Here is a 19207-nt window from a genome sequence, read left to right as displayed (position 1 = left end):
TGCAGCAGGTTCAGTAAGTGTGTTTTCATCCACCTGTTTTCAAGATAAGATGTAATGATACTGTTCCTAAAATATATATATATACAGTACATACACTCATACATTATCTGTATCTGTTGTATATACATGTTCAATATCTGTGGTGGTGACAGTTGAACTGAGTGGTTGATGGTATTGAGTCAATCAGTGGAGGTAGGAGGTACTGGGTGCTGTTGCGTTGTGGAGTCTGATGGCTGATGGCACAAAGGATGCCCCTCAGCACTTTGAGGCATGTGACTGGATGAGTCTGTGGCTGAACATGCTCCTGAGCCAGCTCAGCCCATCATTGAGAGGATGAGAGGGGTTGTCCATGATAGCTTTCGGCTTCCCTTTCATCTTCTTCTCCTCTGTTACTGCCTCCACACTGTCCAGTTCCATCCCCACCACAGAGCTGGCCTTCCTCACCAACTTGCCCGGTTTGTTGGCACCACAAGTCCCAATGCCACCTCTCCAGCACACCACAGCAAAGAAGATAACACTGGCCACCACAGACTGGTAGAACAGCCGTAGCAGCACATTGAGGGATCTGAGCCTCCTCAGAAAGAACAGCCTGCTCTGTCCTTTCCTGTGGAGGGCTTCATGATTTTAACATAATTTACATCACCATTTATTATGAGGACTGCACTGGGATACGTCACAAGCATGTGCCGCCACTGCCAATGGTGGAATGTGAACAATGATAACAATAGCCACTGAAAACTCCTGAGGCAGATAGTTTGGCCTCAATCTGACGACCAGCAGCTCAACATCAGGCGTGCAGATTGTTACCTCCATAGTAACATGCCCTGGGTTACATCATTTGGAATTAACAAATACAGCAAACCCTCCGCCTGAATTCTTACTGCTCTGTTTCTCCCTGGCTGCCCAAACTAGCGAGAAGCCGGCTAGTTCCACTGAACAGTCTGGTATTTTCATATTCAGCCATGTCTCCATCAGACATAATACACTCCTAGTACTCGCGCTGTCTGCTAACCAGGGCCGAGAGCTCATCCATCTTTTAAATCAGCGAGCGTACATTCCCCATGACAACAGAGGGAAGACAAGGCTTGTATCTGCATCTTCTCTCTGTCTTCTTGTTTCTTACCATTGCTCTGGCTCGAGTTCCGCTCCTCGGTGTCCTTAGCTCCAGCGGGATCTTCTTTGGACATGCAAGTGGTCGATCCCGGCACTGAAGGAGCTCCTCGTGTGAATAGACCACGTTGCATTGTTGTTTTGGTGGTTGTGGTGTCTGTTTTCCTGCACATTGTTACTATGCATTACTAGTCAAAAGCTAGCTCAAAAAGCTAAACCACTATGACTGTTAACCTGTTTACAGAATAAATAAGTCAAGCTGCAATCTATTGTAGCCGTGCTAAAGTAATTAAAAATAGTAAAAAAAAAAAAATGTCTACTCCCCTTGGACCACATTGTGACTTGCAAAGGCGGAGTGGTGCTGTCTGCATTTAGACTCATTGATTGAGGGCAGTGAAGACTGCAGAAGCTTCACAGTTTATGACTAACCTTGCTGAAAACTTAAGCCAAAATATAATGTTTGTAGTGAATGCAAGACTTTTCTTTGTTGGAGCAGACATTTATCTGCTGGCCTTCAGTAAATTTGTTCCTGACATTTAATCTGCTGTTCCTCAGCTGAGGAACCGGCTTAACGGTGAGAGACAATGTAAATTTCTCTGTGAATTTTTGCCTTGAGCCTCCATCGGAGAGGTCATATTCATAACATAACGTTATTGATAATCTCTCCATGAGATAACATTGGTAATATTAATTGGTAATAACAACAGCAAACAACAACACATGAAGGTACTGCTCTGTCTCCTGTATTAGTGACTGACAGTAAACCACTGTAGCATTATTGTCACTGATGTAGTCAGACAGATAAGCTGGTTCAAATAAACAAAGCCACACCACGCTTTGTCTGATAAACATTAGACATGGGTGTGCATGATGTAACTCAGTAAATAAATGATAATGATACCTCAGTAATATTTGAAGTGTGAGTTATATAAATGATGTCTGTGTGAATTTTGCACCTTGTTGTCTGAGCTGTCAGAAACTGAAACTGGAATCTTTCCAGACTGATACTGACACAAGACAGTAGAGTTAGTTTGTTTTTCCTTTTTTGGAATACACATGCACACTGAGATTTAATAAAGTTATTGACCTTTTATACTGAAATGTATTCTTTTCATTTAATTTCTGTCATGGTTACATCCTAACCCCTAATCTTGTCTGTCTCCTGTGTTTTGATAACAGGCTGCAGGTTCAGTAAATCCTGATTTCTTTAGTTCTGCCTTTCTCTGTCTGAAATGAGTGCAGTTCAGGTCCATTTAGCTGCTGAAGAACTATGAGGCAGCATGTGGAGCAGCAGGAATGATTCATATATTTGTGAATGTATTCATGTATTTTATATCTGTGATTATGTTTTTTCTTGGTAAAAGCAGAATCACAGACAGCAGGGTGAAGTAGCTGCTCAGCCTTCTCATCATCATCACCTCTGACCTTCAGCAGTGACCTTCACTCATGCCTCTAATCCTCCAGGTCTGATGGTTCCAGAATGAGGATGAGGATAGCACACCGGGTGAGTACGTAGTTTCAGTCCAGTGTTATGCTTTTTCCACAGCTGATCTGTACTGATGAATGCCAGTAATCTTACTGGGTTGTGCTTATCTTCTTTACAGTCACCAGAGACCCACCCCGATCTGAACTGAAAGCTTCTCTGTGATCACAGTGATGGATACATCTAAAACTCTGTGACATCATCAGGAGATCTGGATCAATGGATGCTGCTTCTCAAGTAAATATGTACTTGTGTTTATTTCATAGTGCAATGCTATTTTGGTTAAGAAATGTTTATTTTGCTTGTCTGTCTTTTTTATTTAGCCTCGTAAAAGCTCCTGTGTCTCCTTGGACTGGTTTCATCTTCAGTCCTTCAGTGCATCAGTGCAACATGATGAGGAATGAAACTGTTACTGCTGTTGATTCATAAACAGACAGTTTATGTTCATTATATCACATTCAGTCGTACTGATTTCTGTCCCTCCAGCATCTGTCCAGACTCTTCTGGTTGTCCTCCTTCACCTCAGACCTCCATACATCCCTCATCTGGTCAGACTGCAGCCTCAGCCCCAGCTCTGACAGGACTACAGGCAGCCACACTCTGTGTATTCATCAACATCATCAACATGTGCATAAGCCTATCATATTGGCTGTGTTATGTATGATTTGGTATCCATTTATAAGACTTATAAATGTCTTGAATCTATCTATTGTCTGCCTTTATTTGTTGCAAAATGTGTATATATATATAGAGAGAACATAAAAGAAAAACATAATTTTCATGTGTTTTGTGAGTCTGAAACATTGCAAATGATCTGAAAAAGACTAATTTGGACAAAATTTTCATTAATTTCTTTCTATTGTTACTGTTATCAAAATTATATTTACTCAGAACGCAGTGAGAATGGTAAATTAAAATAAATCAATGACTACGGCCCAGAGTAAATATTTACATATTTACTGTAAGATGGTGTGTGGTAGCTGTATAAAACACCATCAGAACTGTGTTCCAGACGAGACCAGACAAGCCCTCTATACCTGTCTGCAGAGAAGAAGAAAAAGCGGGTGTTCTTGTACCCCACAAGCCAGTCATAACAGTTGGCATTCCTTAAAAGTGAGTATTCCTGTGCTCTACAGGAACACCCTACTGTGGCTGCAATCAGACTCTACTGTATGGTTTCTCATTGTTTGAGGTTTGACATCATCTTGTTATGTCCTCCTGCAATGGTTTAATGGCACAGACTGGAAAATTAGCACCACTGACTGTTAACCTTGATGAACCAACTCTTAATTTTCAAAAAACAGTGGTGGATTTGCATTTTCCTTTGCAGATTTTCTGGAAATTCAGTTAAAATTTGGCCTACATTTGGATCAAAAGGATATTGTGACTTGTTTTTCTCTTCCAAAATCGGCCACTTTAATTTGCAGTGCAAATGAACATGTTCATTATTAGTCATAAAGTTTTTGACTGGCATTCTTTAGTGTTTTGACGCTATAAACTATCCACATTAAAATGAACCAAAAGAGACACATTGAAAAAGTGTCTCTTATTCTTAGGATTCAACCAAATGACCAGTAACTGGGTTCACACCATCAGTTGGTGCTTTCATTCCCTTTCTAGGACACACAGCGGTGCTCTGTAAGGGTTGTGTATAACAAAGAGAGCAGACTGTTACATTCTGCATCGTTATTCAACCCAGGCTCTCATGTCTTTTTACTCTCTGCTCTCTTCCTGTTCATCCTTCCCTCTGTCTAATCCCACTCACCATTAGGGGTGCGAATCTTTCATAATCTCAGGATTTTTGAGGTGAAATAGACTGACCGCGGAGTTATTTTCTTCAGTCTCTGAGTGACGGCATAGAAAGTTATTCATATACGTCATATTTGTCGAGGAAAGGTAATTATTTAGACATGAAATCAAAACGTGCTTACCACTGCTGCCTTTTGTGAAGATTCTCTGGACGCTGCACTGCCCTCACAGTTGACTTCTGCCTTTTTTTTATTCCATCAACATCACATTATTAACTAACATATAGGAAATCAATTTTTGACATTTGTGAATCGATGCAGAAGCGTCCATGTCCGCATTGAGATGCATCTAAGAATTGATCCGCCCTCCCCCACCCCTACTTGCCATCCACCGGACTAGATCTATCCTCGTTTCACCTAGTTGACTCTGTATTACTCATATACTGCAGTGCCAGAAGAACTTTGTTATGCAAATGGATACTTAGCGGCAAAGCTCTTTGGAAGCTGCTAAAACAAACAGCTCTGTGCATTAGGAGAACAAACTGGAAAACCTTGCAGTGGATGTTAACAGCAGCTTGAGTTTGCCATCATCAAACAAAAAGAAAAGGTGATTGTTTCCTATTTGCATTCTTATGTTCTTTGACGTGCCTTTCTGTCTTAATGGTGCCACTTGTGTGAACTCCTCTATTCACCTCCATTGCACCCGTCTACACACATACTTTCTCTTCTTTCATCCCTCCACTGCTTTTTAACTCACCATACATAAACATGCACTAATACTCTTACAACTTGTCACTGTTTTTATACAGAAACTCCATATATTGAAATATTACTCATTATTGTTAGTTTGTGGCTCTAGGGGTGGTAATGTTGGATAATGGATAGTCTGTCAGTTCAGCTTGTTTGGTCAGCAGCTGAAATATTTCAACAGCTACTAGATAGATTGCCATGTGTAGGGTTGGGTATCGTATCAATTTTATTGATTCTAATTTTGCTTATTGAATCTCAGTTCTGATCCCAATATTTTTTGGAGAGAAAAAAAGAACAAATATTTCAAGAACAAAAATCAGCCTACCTTTATTCTTGGCACATTTAAACTATATATATATATACTATATATACTATACTATATATATATACTATAGTCTCTTTCCCCCTTCAATTATAAAAATAAATATTACTCTTTCTTATAAGGATTGATCAACAAAAACAACAAACTACAAAACAAAACTGTTCAAATAAATAATGGAAAAATACATGTAAAAAAAATCAGAGTATAACAAAATATTTAACAGACAGTTGTTATGGAAGCAGCAACAATGTCAAGAGAATGGATGAATGGATGTCTGCAATGCAAAATAAACAATTATTCTGGAGAAAATCAGCATGTTGGCCTTCTCGGGAAGAATGCGTGATCTCTCTGGGCTGATTGTATCTCCAGCAGTAGAAATAACCCCTTTCCCTGGGGGTAAAGGAGGCCTGTACACACAGGTATGAGAGGGCTAGGTCTGACAGCAAAGGATATTTGTCTCTTCTGTTCTACCACCAGAGAGCAAGGTCTTCAGAGGTCATTATAGGAGGCATATCCCTATACATCTCCAGTTCTTTGTGAGTCTTTTCCTGGATGGACAAGGTACTCTGAATTAGGCTCCTCTTCAGATCATCACCCTCTGCGAATCCTGAGATAAAAATCAAAACTAAGAACACATAAGATTATAAAGACAATAATATCAAGTATAATTGAAGCAATTTTTATCATGTTGCATTCACCGATACAGTCTCATTCTTTCTCTCCTCCCCTCTCTCCTCTTCATCTGGTTGAACTGTTTCCATGTCCCTCTCACCATCACCATGCTCTGTCAGTTGCAAGTGTAATAAGCAATTAGACTAGACAAAGGAGTAACACAGGACATGATGCAGGAGATGAATATTTGATAATTAAAAGTCTAAGTTTAATTCACATCTATAATGAATATGTGTATTTCTGTAGGATGTGCTGCTGCCAGTACTTTGTCCTTGACCCGGTCTCAGACTGTCATCATCCTCCAGTTTATGTTTAATCCTAGGAACCAATGTGGTCGCCTCTCCAAGGAAGGCTCTGACGTTGACACTCTATGAAATGTACATATCGAATTATAATAATAAAACATAATACAATTATTTCCCTAAGTGATATCCATTGCTTTTAATCATTTTTTTTACCTGATAGAAGAAGACCAAACTGTCTTCTTTAGGGTGGACACAAACACTATATCTCCATCTTGCAAAGTGAAATGCTCCCTCAGCTTTTATAGTATGGGTTGAGACACAGAGTGTGGATGCGTACAGAACTGACAGGTCCTCTGCTTTTCTGAAGTCTGTTTTGGGAAGAAAACACTTTCCATGTTCAGGAATCAAATTATGAATTATTCTTCAATCAAAGAGTAACCACTTACTATTCCACTTAGCTAGGTAATTGAATTATTCATCATTAATTTCATCACATTATGTCACCATAGACCACAACACATCACTCAAAAGCTCAAAAGCTGTCATACCTGTCCCTTTCCATTGCCTTTCTCAGCCATTGATCCAAAGACGCTGTGTGAATCGTAAGATACTGCTAGAGGAACCTCTCAAGCATGAGGTAAAGAGAGTACCAGCGAGTTCTGACATCAACAAAGACAGAGTGCTAAGGAAGGTCTACAAGACACACAAACAATAATATTTTTAACTTTATCTTCCTAATACTAATACATAGATAATAATATCTGAAGTTGAACTTGATGATGAGTAATGATTATTACCCACAATGTGTTGCTTCTCTTGGCGCACAGTCTTGGCCATGGATCACTTCTTCATCCACAAGATCACATTCCAGATCTTTGCTGTCCATTTTGCCACTTGTGTACAGACTTTGAGCTCCAAGATTAAGTGTGTGTGTGTGAGGCAGCCTATTACTGCCACATCCATGTTGGATGCATTATCCACTGTGATAGCTGCAATTTTGCCCCTTATTCCAAACTCATCCAAAATGTCCCCAGTTTCCTTGGCTATCACTGCCCCTGTTTGTGTTTTGTAGATGACTTTTGTTTTAAGAACTTTATGATTCATCCTTCCCTCAGTGATATAATGTGCCGTAACTGTAATGTAATGGTCCCGGCAAATGCTTGTCTAGCCATCACCGGTAACTGCTACTTTGCTGACCTTTTCCAGATCTGCTTTTATGTTTTCTTTTTCGATGTTGTACCAGGCTGGTTCAAATGATTGGACAGACTATCCCTGGAGGGAGGGCAGTATTTGGGATTTAGGGCGTTGGTCATCTCCCTGCAGAGATATTGTACACTCACATTATTATGCTACACCTCCCATGGGGTAGGCCTAATCATAGTTTACTGGAGACTATGATGTTAGTTATTCTGTCAGCTGTTTCTGATGTGCTATGACAGGAAAATATCAAAGAAGGCTGAATATTGCTGTGAATAACCAGATATTAATAATGAAATTTGCATATCTAAACAGAGGAGACTCAACTGTAGCAAAGGGATGTAACCGCAAATCTTGTCACTGCTTGGTGACATTCATCCACTTTCTCCTTGCTCATATTCTCTGTCATGGCTGAAGTGAAAGGAGTTTCTGTACTAGAGGGGGGTCTCTGGGGATGAACCGGAGGTGGAGGGGTGCTCTCTGAACTCACATCTAAAAGATATATTAGAATAATTTATGGACATCATCCCTCAATATAAAAGGCAAATGTCAGCTCATCTGTGTTTTGTACCTGTGCATGAGATGCTTCTGTTAACGTTAGCTGTATCTGGGGCGTTGTTGTGGCTGTGAGACTGCAACACATTGAACACAGTGCATTCCTTCAGATTCACACTGAGTTGAAGTAAATGCTTCGTCATATTGGAGGTTCTTCCTCCCTTGCACAAAATATCCTTACTGCAGGTTTTGCATTTTGCTGTGTCATTATCTTTTTTAGTGAAGCTAAGCCAAACTTTCAAGCGCTTGCTGTAGATAGTCAGGGTCCAGGATGTAAATTGAAGTGTCTCTTCTTACTTGCTTTGTTGACGTACTGCGTAACAAATGACGTGACATTAGGTCTGCGTAGCAGGTCCTGGCAGATAAGATAAACTTTGATGGACTGCAAAATGCTCACTGCAGTTCACTTGAGAGTGCAACTGAAATATGCAACTGAATATATTTCAGTTCCAACTTGGAACTGGTTCTGGATACCCAACCCTATTGCCATGACATACTGAACCATGACATTCATGGACATTCAAGATGATTAATCCTGTTTACTTTGGTGATTCCATGACTTTCCCTCTAGTGCCCCAGTGAGATTTATTTTTTTTTCTTTTTTGGGTTTTTTTTGTGAAATGGTAATTTTGAAAATTACTGGATGAATTACCATTACATTAAAAACACATAATCATGGTGTCCTGATGATGAATCCTAATGACTTTGGTGATCATCTGGATGTCCATCTAGTGCCACCAGCAGGTCAAAATTTTCACTTATCCAGTGAAATATTTCAACATCTACTTGATGGATAGGTGATTCCTAATGAATTCTTATGAATTTTGATCCCCTGATGCTTCCTGTAGAGCCACCATGAGGATGACATTTGAGTGAAATGTTTTGACAACTATTGGATGGATTGCCGTGAAATTTCTTTCCGATATTCATGTTCTCCTTGGGATCAATTTTAATAACTTTGGTGATCATCAAGTCAAAATTTCAAATTATGAAATACCTTAATTTTGCAGGTCTTAAGTCATAAACCAATGACATTCCCATCAGTCACATGTGTACTTTGTGTTAAGTTTTAATTAGAAAATGTTCGAATGCTGACACGCTAAACTATGACCGTGTCCACACTAAGCCATCTAAATTCATAAGCCATCTTTCTCTCTCCATTTTGGCCCTTTGTCCAGACTAAAATGGCGTTTTTCTCACCCAAAAACAGAACTTTGTATAAAGGCTGTTGGTGACAAAACAGATGGTGGCCGTAGCGCGGCTATAAAAACAATGACAAACAGCTTCATGCAAGTATTATTCTCTTTACTGTCTACTTTGACAGCTTGTTTAGAGTTAAACATAGCTATCTACCACCTTTCTCTTGCTGAAACCTCTGTAATCTGTTTGCAATAAACAAAATGTCAGGAAGCCACTGCAGAAACCGAAATAGTATACCATTTCTTCTTTGCTTGTTTTCTGTGGCTGTGGCTTGCTCATTTGTTCTCCATGCATGCCCAGTAGGAGGACAATTACTCATTTTACATTCAGTTTTAATGTAGACTGAGTGGACTGTTTGCAGAAACAAGCTGAAACTTCTGCTGTGTGTGCATGGCATTTTAGGATTTAGCTGGCTTAATGTAGACATAGTCTAAGATGGTGAACATGTTAAACATTATACCTGCTAGCATGTTGATGTTTGCATTTAGCTCTCAGTCTCCTGCCTTAAACTGTGGTCTATTTCAAATGTTTTTAAATTACTTAAAAACATTTATTATTAATTACTTAATAATTAGTGCTCAAAGAAAGCTTAGCTTTGAAAGGCACATGTTGATCATTTTCACCAAGTACTAACCTTAAAAATACAGATAAAGTTCAACAGCAATGAAGACAGAGGGCATCTGAGGGTTTGGATGAAACTTTTTTCTTGAGACCATACTGCTGCAAATGCTCCAGTGCCAAACTTGTCACCTTCACACTGCTCGAGTTTTATGTTAATATACTACATGTGAAAAAATAAATAAATAAATATATATATATATAAAACAAATGTATCATGTACTGTTTTCAGTTGGATAATGTTACGCCATGGAAATCTCTAAGTGTTTGACTAATTGAATGAAACATTTTGTGTTGTACCACAATTTCATAGTTTGATATATTGTAGTGTACAAAATATGGCTGTTCTTGTTACATACCTTGTTCATTAAATATGTCTTCTTCAAGGACCCAGCATAACACTCTGAAAATCAAGATTCTGAAATCTAGACATCTCAGCTTCATATAAAGAACATTAGGATGCCCTGTTCACATGCTGTTCCCACAACTTGACTCTGACTAATTCTCCTCTTAGCATCCAGATGTAGCAGCTATTTAAGGATGCTTCTTAAAAATGCCATCCTGTGTTCATATTCACAGTCCTGCACAGGCAGGATTTCAGATTTACAGGCATGATTGACTCTTAAACAGGTTTCCCTGCTACCTCATCCTGGACTTTAATGAAGAAGGTAATAATCCAGATGATGTGATCATGACCTACCCAGAGAGAGAGAGATGATATGATTTTAAGCCTCCTTAAACAGCTGCTACATCTGGATGCTGAGAGGAGAATTACTCCCAGTCAAGCTTTGGAGCACAGCCTTGTCACCAGATCACATGACTCTGAAACCAGATGATTCAGTCACTGCTATTTCTTGTGATATTTCCTCTGTCAGAGGCTGCAGTGGCTTCATTTGCTATTTGCTCCAATGATGGGACATTCAACCAAAGCTATCCACTAATGGACATACAGTATAGTACCAAGCTGAAGCTTCAGTTGCTGCATGCTCACCTGACTGTGTACCTGCTGACTCAGATGATTCCTGATGGAGCCCTGACCATTACACTGATAGACTTAAGAGGATCCCTCAGTCCTTCAGCAGAGATACATGCTGTTCCTGTTGTTAAGGATTGATACTCTGTGATAATTCACAGCAATGCAATACAGATAACACAAGTGTAACATTTACAATTTAATCGGATGTTTACCTCTGAACCTCTGAATCACTCAACATCTCCACATGTTCAGTGAATCAAAGCAGTCTAGTGTTATTCTTAAGGGCTGCAGTTTTCTATGGTTAGTGACCAATCAGAACTTTGTAGGCAGAATTAAAAATGTGGGTGTTATCTTCCTACATGGGTAGCTAGCTACATTCACAAAATTAGCAACAAATGAGGATGAGAGACAGCTTTTTTACGTTCGCGCACAGAAGTAACTCCTAAACTGGCATATTTCTTAAATAGTTCAAAATTGTTTTGTTAAAATATTCAAGCAACCACTACTGCAGCCTTCGTATCGACCAGAAATTACATGGACTTGCTCAACAAGTCCTCCATATAAAATGACATAATACATCTTAGTTGGTGAATTATATCCTGAATGACACTGTGAACTGACGTCCCTATCAGCAGGATGACATCATTTGCATGTGCCTTCAAATCACTGTTGAAATGATAAATGAAATATGTTTTATGATGTGACTGAGCTTTGGGTTAAAATGACAACTTCTGGTTAGGGGACCTTAGTCGTCATGGTTACACTAACAACCATGTGGCTTATGGTAGGGGGCTATCATGACTCCCATGTTAAAGTCTGATGTTTTGTTGACCCTTACATACACCCGACCAACTCCCGAAATGGACTTTGTTGTTCTATACTACTGTCACCTGATTTCCTCCATTATCATAATTATTATGGCTGATAGAGAGCGCTGTCACTTGAGTGTAAACAGATTTTGTTTCGGGGTACTTGCTTAAACAACAGATTCTGTCATTCTTGACAGGATCATTATGTGGGTGGACAGTCTACTCTTGCTGCTGACAGTTTATGACAAAACAAAATAGTCCTCCCCTTCTCAAACAGAAACTGGTTAAAAGATAGTTTGACCTTTTTATCAAATCTGTCTTAAAACAATACCCACATGCTCATATGTTCATTGAAATTGAGTTTTTGATTGCTGTAATTGTTCTTCCTGTCCATTCTGTCAGAGATCCCCTCCCTAGTTTGATTTCCATGTGAGTGGGGGACAAAAGGGGATAAAATCTACAGTCCTCTTTTAAAAATGTGTTCCACACTTCAGCCAAACATCTTTTTTAGTACAAAATTCTCTCTTTGTGTTACTAAGAGTGGTGTCAGGGCTTCATTTTGCTGCTGCTGTTAAAGGCTAATGCCGCAACAGTCTAAAGGACGGGTTCGCAATTTTTCAAGTCTGTCCTTAAACAAAAGTCAGGAGCCCAAATGAACATTGACACATGTTTTTCTTGCTGTAATAATTTCTCCTGTTCATACTGACCATGAGAGATCCCTTCATGATGCACTTACAATGTAAGTGATGGGGGACAAAATCCACAAGCTAAATTCATGAAGCTAATATGAGGTTACAGCGATCCAAATTAGTCAAATTGAGTCATTTATCTTTCTAATGCCAAATTTCCTTTTCTGTGATGAATTTTCCACTGCAGCTGAAGAGGAAAACACTGTCCATCGAGACACACTAAAAAGACTGTAACTGGGGAAGACCTGCACTAACTTAAATGGCTGAAGCCTCACATTATCTTAAAATAAAATTTTTGCTTAAAGTGAGCACCGTGGATTTTGTGCCCCATAACTTGCATTATAAGTGCATTATGAGGGGATCTCTTAATGAGTTTCAATGTTCATTTGGGCACCTGACCACTGTGTTGAGACAGACTTGAAAAATTGTGAACCTGTCCTTTTAAGAGTGAAACTGTATGTGAAAGAAAATGTAAGAGCAAAGTAATAAATGAATAAATATGAGAACAGCTTCTGCTGCCAAGGCTGGAGGAGGGCACTGGAGGTCAAATGCAGAGATGTAAATGCATAAAAAGCAACTTCACGCTGTCCTGTCACTAGGCCACAGAGGGCAAACTCTATATTTTGTTAGAACATTGAGACTATAAATATATTTTCTATAAAATATTTTGAATAAGATGGTGTCACAGTCTGTAAAGCTGCAGTGAGATCATGGGTACAGCAGGCTACACTAAACCATTAGTCAGGACTCACATGGAAGAATATAGTAACTGTTTTTAATGAATACAGTACATTCTATTCATTAGAGTCTAAAATCATTTATTGTACTCATGATTTAATAAACAATGGAAAGGAAATTAATTGTACCGCTCAGTGTGAATTTTTTTGTGAAGAAGTTTTCTCATCTGATAATTCAATAGCATTTCATTTAATTCAAGATCTGTGGTGTTTTTTGTTTTGTTTTGTATTTTAACCTTGATGACAGAAAGTTACACAGTAGGAAACTGAAAAGAAGCAGGAAACACATGGAGAGAACAGGAGATGCTCAAAGGTCCCTATCATCATACACACTCACAGACACACTAACAAAGCAAACACAAATATTCAAAAATAACTAGTAAAACTTTAAAGTAACTCAGAGGAATAAGTGTCTCTAACCTGTGCTGTGTTGTGGTTCACAGTTAGTATGAAGACCTTTTAAAGCCAATCTGCTCTTTGTTCTGGTCTCATGGTCACCAGCTCTCGGTTCAAATAAGGATGTTAAATATCTCGGCAACTTGCATAGTAAGGCCTTATAAATGAAGACGCAGGCATGCTGGTGTTTTCTAGATGTCAGTGATTACTGCTGATATTTTCATGTAACTCAGTGGTGAGTGCGATAGCTGTCTTGTGTAATGAATTGAATAGCACTGTGGTAGTTGGCATCCAGTGGTTTAAGGCTGGTGGCAGCAGCATGAGCATACAAGGTATCTCCATAATCCAATGTGGACAGTATGGTAGATTGTATAATGTTTTTGGTTTCTGTTTCGACAAGAGAAACAAGCTCTGTTCCAGAACAAGAATCTAATTTGAATTTTTAGTTTAATTAAACCAAATTCCTAAGTATATATATAATACTATACTGTATTGATTAGATTTCCATTGAAAGCAAGAATTTTAAAAATGTTGGCATTGGACTTAAAAACCGTTGATTGTAATGCAAAGTTTTGCTGAGTTTTTCAATAACATTGAAATGACATTCTTGTCTGGCAATAGGATTGGCATGATTCACTGCTGATTGCTTTTACAGTATTTTTGTCCACTTTGGGAACTCGTAAAAATAGTTACACATTGTCACGGGTTCGCTTTCAATGATGGCTCAGACGATGAGAAACTTCAGCGTGGTGATTTTTATTCACACCAAGTTCCCCAAACAAGAGTGGCAAAAATATTTACAGTGCAGAAGTGGAAAAACCCTAATAACAAAAAAAAAAGTATTTACACGACAGGTTTCCTACTGGCAGCTCGTCACCCACATTGTTACTTAGCCACGACCAAAACCCAACCAAACCTAAATGAGCAGAGCTCCCCCTTATATATTCTTAGCCCCTCCCCCGGGCAAACCAATTACCAAATTATAGTATCCTACGTTCAAATTTGACATCACAACAAACATAAATTCAAAAATCAATATATATTTCGCATAAAGGAAAAACGGCACTAATCACCCTTCATATAGCTATGGCCAAATACCCCCAAACCAAAATAAACCATAAAATATCAGTCCATACGATGTTGATGGTATAGTCCACAGTCGCATGGCCCTCTTAAGCGCGCCACCAAGCGCTATATATGGTGTGTCCAGGAAGTGCCTCAGTTTGGCCCATGCCCGGAGGCAACCAAAGGCAGCAGCAGCAGCAGGTAAGTGTATATGTGTGTGTGTGTGTTGCGTCAGCGCCAAGTGTGCACCCTCGAATGCTTAGCGTGAAGAAAAGAGTTCGGACAGTTGGGAAAAGTTTGTGGGAGTGCAGGACCGCGGGACACAAGTGCGGGCCTGCAAGGAACCGTTTTAACTGGAGCATGGCTCCGCAGGAACAGTGGGAGCGCTGTGCGCTCCAAGGCACCGGCGCTCTCTCTCTGGCCAAGAGAGAGAGAAACACACGCCGGTTAGGGCATGACGGAGCGTTCACGGGCGCCCCGTCACATTATCCCCCTCCTCCCCGAGGTTGGCGATGTGCGGCAACCTGGAGAGATAATCTGCCACAACATTGGTCTTGCCAGCTCGATGTCTGATCTGGAACTGGAAAGGCTCGAGGGAGAGGTACCAGCGGGTGAGACGGCTGTTATGATCTTTCATGGAGTTCATCCAGGTCAGAGCGCGATGGTCGGTCTCCAAGTCAAACTCCCTCCTCAGCAGGTAGTATCTCAGACTTTCCAGGGCCCATTTTATGGCCAGGCCCTCCTTCTCCACATTGGAGTACCTGGTTTCACGGGGCAGCAGCTTGCGGCTCAGCACTGGTTGTTCTTCACCAGGATCACCCTGGGCCAGGACTGCTCCCAGTCCCACGGCAGAATCGTCAGTGTGGACCAAGAACCGCTGGCTGAAGTCGGGACTCCTCAGCACTGGAGAAGAGCACAAGCAGGCCTTGAGGGTTTGGAATGCGGTCTCGCAGTCCTCATTCCACGCGACCGGGTTCCTCTGGTCCTTCGCTGTCAGAGCTGTCAGAGGAGCAGCGATGGTGGCGAACTGCGGGACAAATCTCCTGTACCAGCCAGCCAAGCCCAAGAAGGACCTCACCTCCTTCTTCGTGCGTGGGCGTGGGCAGCCATGGATGGCCTCGACCTTGTCCACCTGTGGTCGGACCTCGCCTCGTCCCAGCCGGTAGCCCAGGTACTTAGCCTCCTCCTTGGCCCACTGACACTTGGCAGGATTCAGTGTCAGACCCGCCTGCTGGATCTGGCCGAGGACTTGCTCCAGATGACACAGGTGCTGCTCCCAGGTGTCACTGAAGATGACCACATCATCCAGGTAAGCAGCACTGCAGTCCTCACACCCCTGCAGGACGCGGTCCATCAGTCTCTGGAAAGTGGCAGGTGCACCATGGAGGCCGAAGGGCATCACGGTGAACTGGAAGAGGCCGGCCGGTGTCTGGAAAGCAGTGTAGGGGCGACTGGATGCATCTAGGGGTACCTGCCAGTAGCCCTTGCAGAGGTCCAGGGTAGTGATGAACCTGGCCTGGCCAATCTTCTCCAGTAGGTCGTCAATCCAGGGCATTGGGTAGGCATCGAACTCCGACATTGCATTGAGCTTCCTGAAGTCGATGCAGATGTGGAATGAGCCATCCTTCTTCACCACGATGACTACCGGGCTGCACCACTCAGATTGCGATGGCTCGATTACCCCCAGACGCTGCATCTCCTCCACCTCCTTCAGGAGCTTTGCCACCAGGTGTTGGGGTACTCGATAGGACCTCTGGCGAACCGGCCCCCTGTCTTTCAGGCGGATGACGTGCTCCACCAGGTAAGTGTTCCCTGGGTTAGCAGCAAACAGCTTGGAGACTTGCTGGAACACCTGGCTCAGCTGGCTGCACTGGCTGACAGAGAGATGGTCGAGAGCAGGTTCAGCAGACTGGTTGAGGTCAGCTAGGGTAGACTCCTCCTCCCCTTCGCTGCCCACCTCCGTCACCAACAGGGATGCCACGGGAACCTGAACTGGAGCCTCCTTCCACTCCTTCAATAGGTTGACGTGGTAGATCTGCTTTGCCTTTTTCTTGTCCGGGTGGTGGATCTCGTAGGTCACAGGGCCCATCTTCCTGAGGACTGTGTATGGGCCCTGCCACTTAGCCAGTAATTTGCTGTTGGAGGATGGCAGGAGGAGCAGGACCTTCTGTCCAGGCTGAAACTCTCTGTGTCTGGCCTGTCGGTCATACCATGCCTTCTGGATCTGCCGGGCCTCACGTAGGTTGACCTCAGCCTCGTCTCGGTACTTTGCCAGCCGGTCTCTCATCTCCAACACAAACTGGACCACACTACGATCGCTGGTGCTGGTTGCAGGAGCCTCCCAGGTCTTTAGCAGCAAGTCCAGCGGCCCCTGGACATCCCAGCTGTACAGTAGCTCAAACGGGGAGAAACCAGTGGAAGCTTGAGGGACTTCCCTGTAGGCAAACAACAGGAAGGGCAACCACTGGTCCCAGTCCCATCCGGTGTCGGCGACAAACTTCTGCAGCATCTTCTTCAGGGTTTGGTTGAACCGTTCGACCAACCCATCAGTCTGCGGGTGGTATGGGGTGGTCTTGATCACTGCAATGCCCAACTGTCGATGGAAGAGCTGCAGGAGTCTGGAGATGAAGTTTGTCCCCTGGTCTGTTATGATCTCGTCCAGAACACCAACCCTGGAGAACAGCTGGACAAGACACCGCAGCACAGCAGGGGCAGCGACAGTGCACAAGGGAAAGGCCTCAGGAAACCTTGTGGCATAATCACAGACCACCAGAATGTACTGATGCCCTCTACTGCTTCGCACCAACGGGCTAACAATGTCCATGGCTGTACGCCTAAAAGGGGTGGAGATAATGGGCAGAGGCTGGAGGTAGGCACGGTCTGATTGGCGGACATAGCAGGTTTTCTGGCAGGTGGGACAGGTTCTGCAGAAAGTTTGGACATCTGTATACATGGAGGACCAATAGAATCTGGAGGCTAGGCGCAGATAGGTTTTGTTGTGACCAAGATGACCAGCCCAAGGCAAGGCGTGTGCCAGGTGCATTATCATTGGTCGACATGACCCAGGAACCACAAGACGCTTGACCCCGTCAGCCAGTGCATACAGGACATCATTGTCAATGACAAAGCATTCTTTTCCCTCCTTTGCCATATCCAGCCCCCCAACTGCTTTGGTGAACAATGTCTTAAGAGTCCCATCCTCCCTTTGCAAGGCCCCAATGTCCCCAGGCACCTTCCATATGTCCTTTGTTAGTCCCTCTTTACAGTCTGGCTGCCTGGTTTTAAGCCCCTTTTCAAAACGCCGCGGGCGGCGAGACTTCCTCGGGCCCTTTGTGCCCCCTTCAAACAAACTGCTGTCCAGGGTTGAAAAGGGTTCTGGATCTGGTCCCTTTCTCTGCCATGGGTCGGACGTCACCCCCGCTCTTGCCTGGGCGCGGGTGATCACCTGACCGGACAAGCCCTTAACCCCGTCACTGTCTTTGGCCTCCACATCAAGCAGCACATCAAGTAGCACCGGTAAGTCCCATCCCAGTATGGCAGCTACAGGCAGCTTTTCCACCACCCCCACAGTTATCAAATAGGGTTGCTCATCCACCACCACAGTCAGATCAGCAGTAGGGTAGGAATGGCTGTCCCCGTGCACGCACAAAATGTCCTCCTGTCTGCTATAGTCCACAATGCCCGTTGGCACTAAATCCCTACGGACCAGCGTCAGAAAGCTACCCGAGTCAACCAGAGAAGTCATAGGTTCACCATTGATGGTAATGTCTTTAAAATGCTGCCGCCTTCCCACAGCCCTTCCATCCTCAGCGCGGGGAGTGTAGCATGCACCACTCAGTTTAGCTTTTCTGATGGGCCATAGAGAAGCTTGGTGGCCTGCCTGCTGACAGTAAAAGCAGATGAGCTCCTTACTGGAACTGTGCTGGCTGGGTGCAGAGCGGAGTTCTCCTGGCAGATGTGGGTTGGCTCTGGCTGCTGGTCTGGGCTGGGAAGAAGGCTGACGACCGGGACCACCTTGGTATGAAGCTGGGCCTCCCCTTCGTGCATTGATGTGCTGTTGCGCTAGCTTGGCCGCAGCTAGTCCATCTGTGGACTCGTGATCCTTCACCCAGGTGTGGATGTCTGCAGGGAAGACACGTAGAAGCTGCTCCAAAATGATCTGCTCTCTGATTTGCTCCTTTGTGTGCTGCACCGGACGAATCCATCGTCGGTAGAGACCCTTTAAGCGGTGGTAGGTCTCTGATGGGTTCTCCCCGGATGGCAATGCCATGGACCGGAACTGAGTGAGCGGTAAGAGTGAGCCCTCTCCTCATCCATAGCCGTGTAGGCCTCAAGAGCCTTTCCGGTGAGTAGAGGCACCAGGCGACATGTCCACTCACACTCTGGTCAGCTCCATGTTCTAGCAATGCGCTCAAAGCGAAGCAGGTAATTTTCAATGTCCTCTCCTGCCAGGTACTGTGGGATCTTGGGGTCGCCATAGGGTCTGCTCTCAGGCCTAGGGGGTTCTGCTCCGCTGCTCAGCCTGTCCCTTGATCCCTCCATAGGTGAACTGTGGCGTGGCCGAGGGGCTGGTGTTGGTAAGTCCAGCCTTAGGCTCATTGTCGACTCCTCAGATGGCGATGTGGCTCTGGCGGG

The 19207-nt window shown here is 43.1% G+C and overlaps 1 long non-coding RNA gene across 1 annotated transcript; it reads left to right on the top strand.

Moving 5' to 3' along the window:
• Positions 1-2473: 2473 nt before the first annotated feature.
• Positions 2474-3227, top strand: LOC122972071. The gene is made up of 3 exons (XR_006399632.1): positions 2474-2614; positions 2715-2830; positions 3080-3227. It is a non-coding gene; the product is annotated as an uncharacterized LOC122972071 (long non-coding RNA).
• The last annotated feature ends 15980 nt before the right edge of the window (positions 3228-19207 follow it).

This window comes from Thunnus albacares, chromosome 21 (genome assembly GCF_914725855.1).
Source record: "Thunnus albacares chromosome 21, fThuAlb1.1, whole genome shotgun sequence".
Lineage (NCBI taxonomy): Eukaryota > Metazoa > Chordata > Actinopteri > Scombriformes > Scombridae > Thunnus > Thunnus albacares.
The sequence above is the reverse complement of the archived record's forward strand: the minus strand, read 5'-3'. Positions and strand labels throughout refer to the sequence as shown.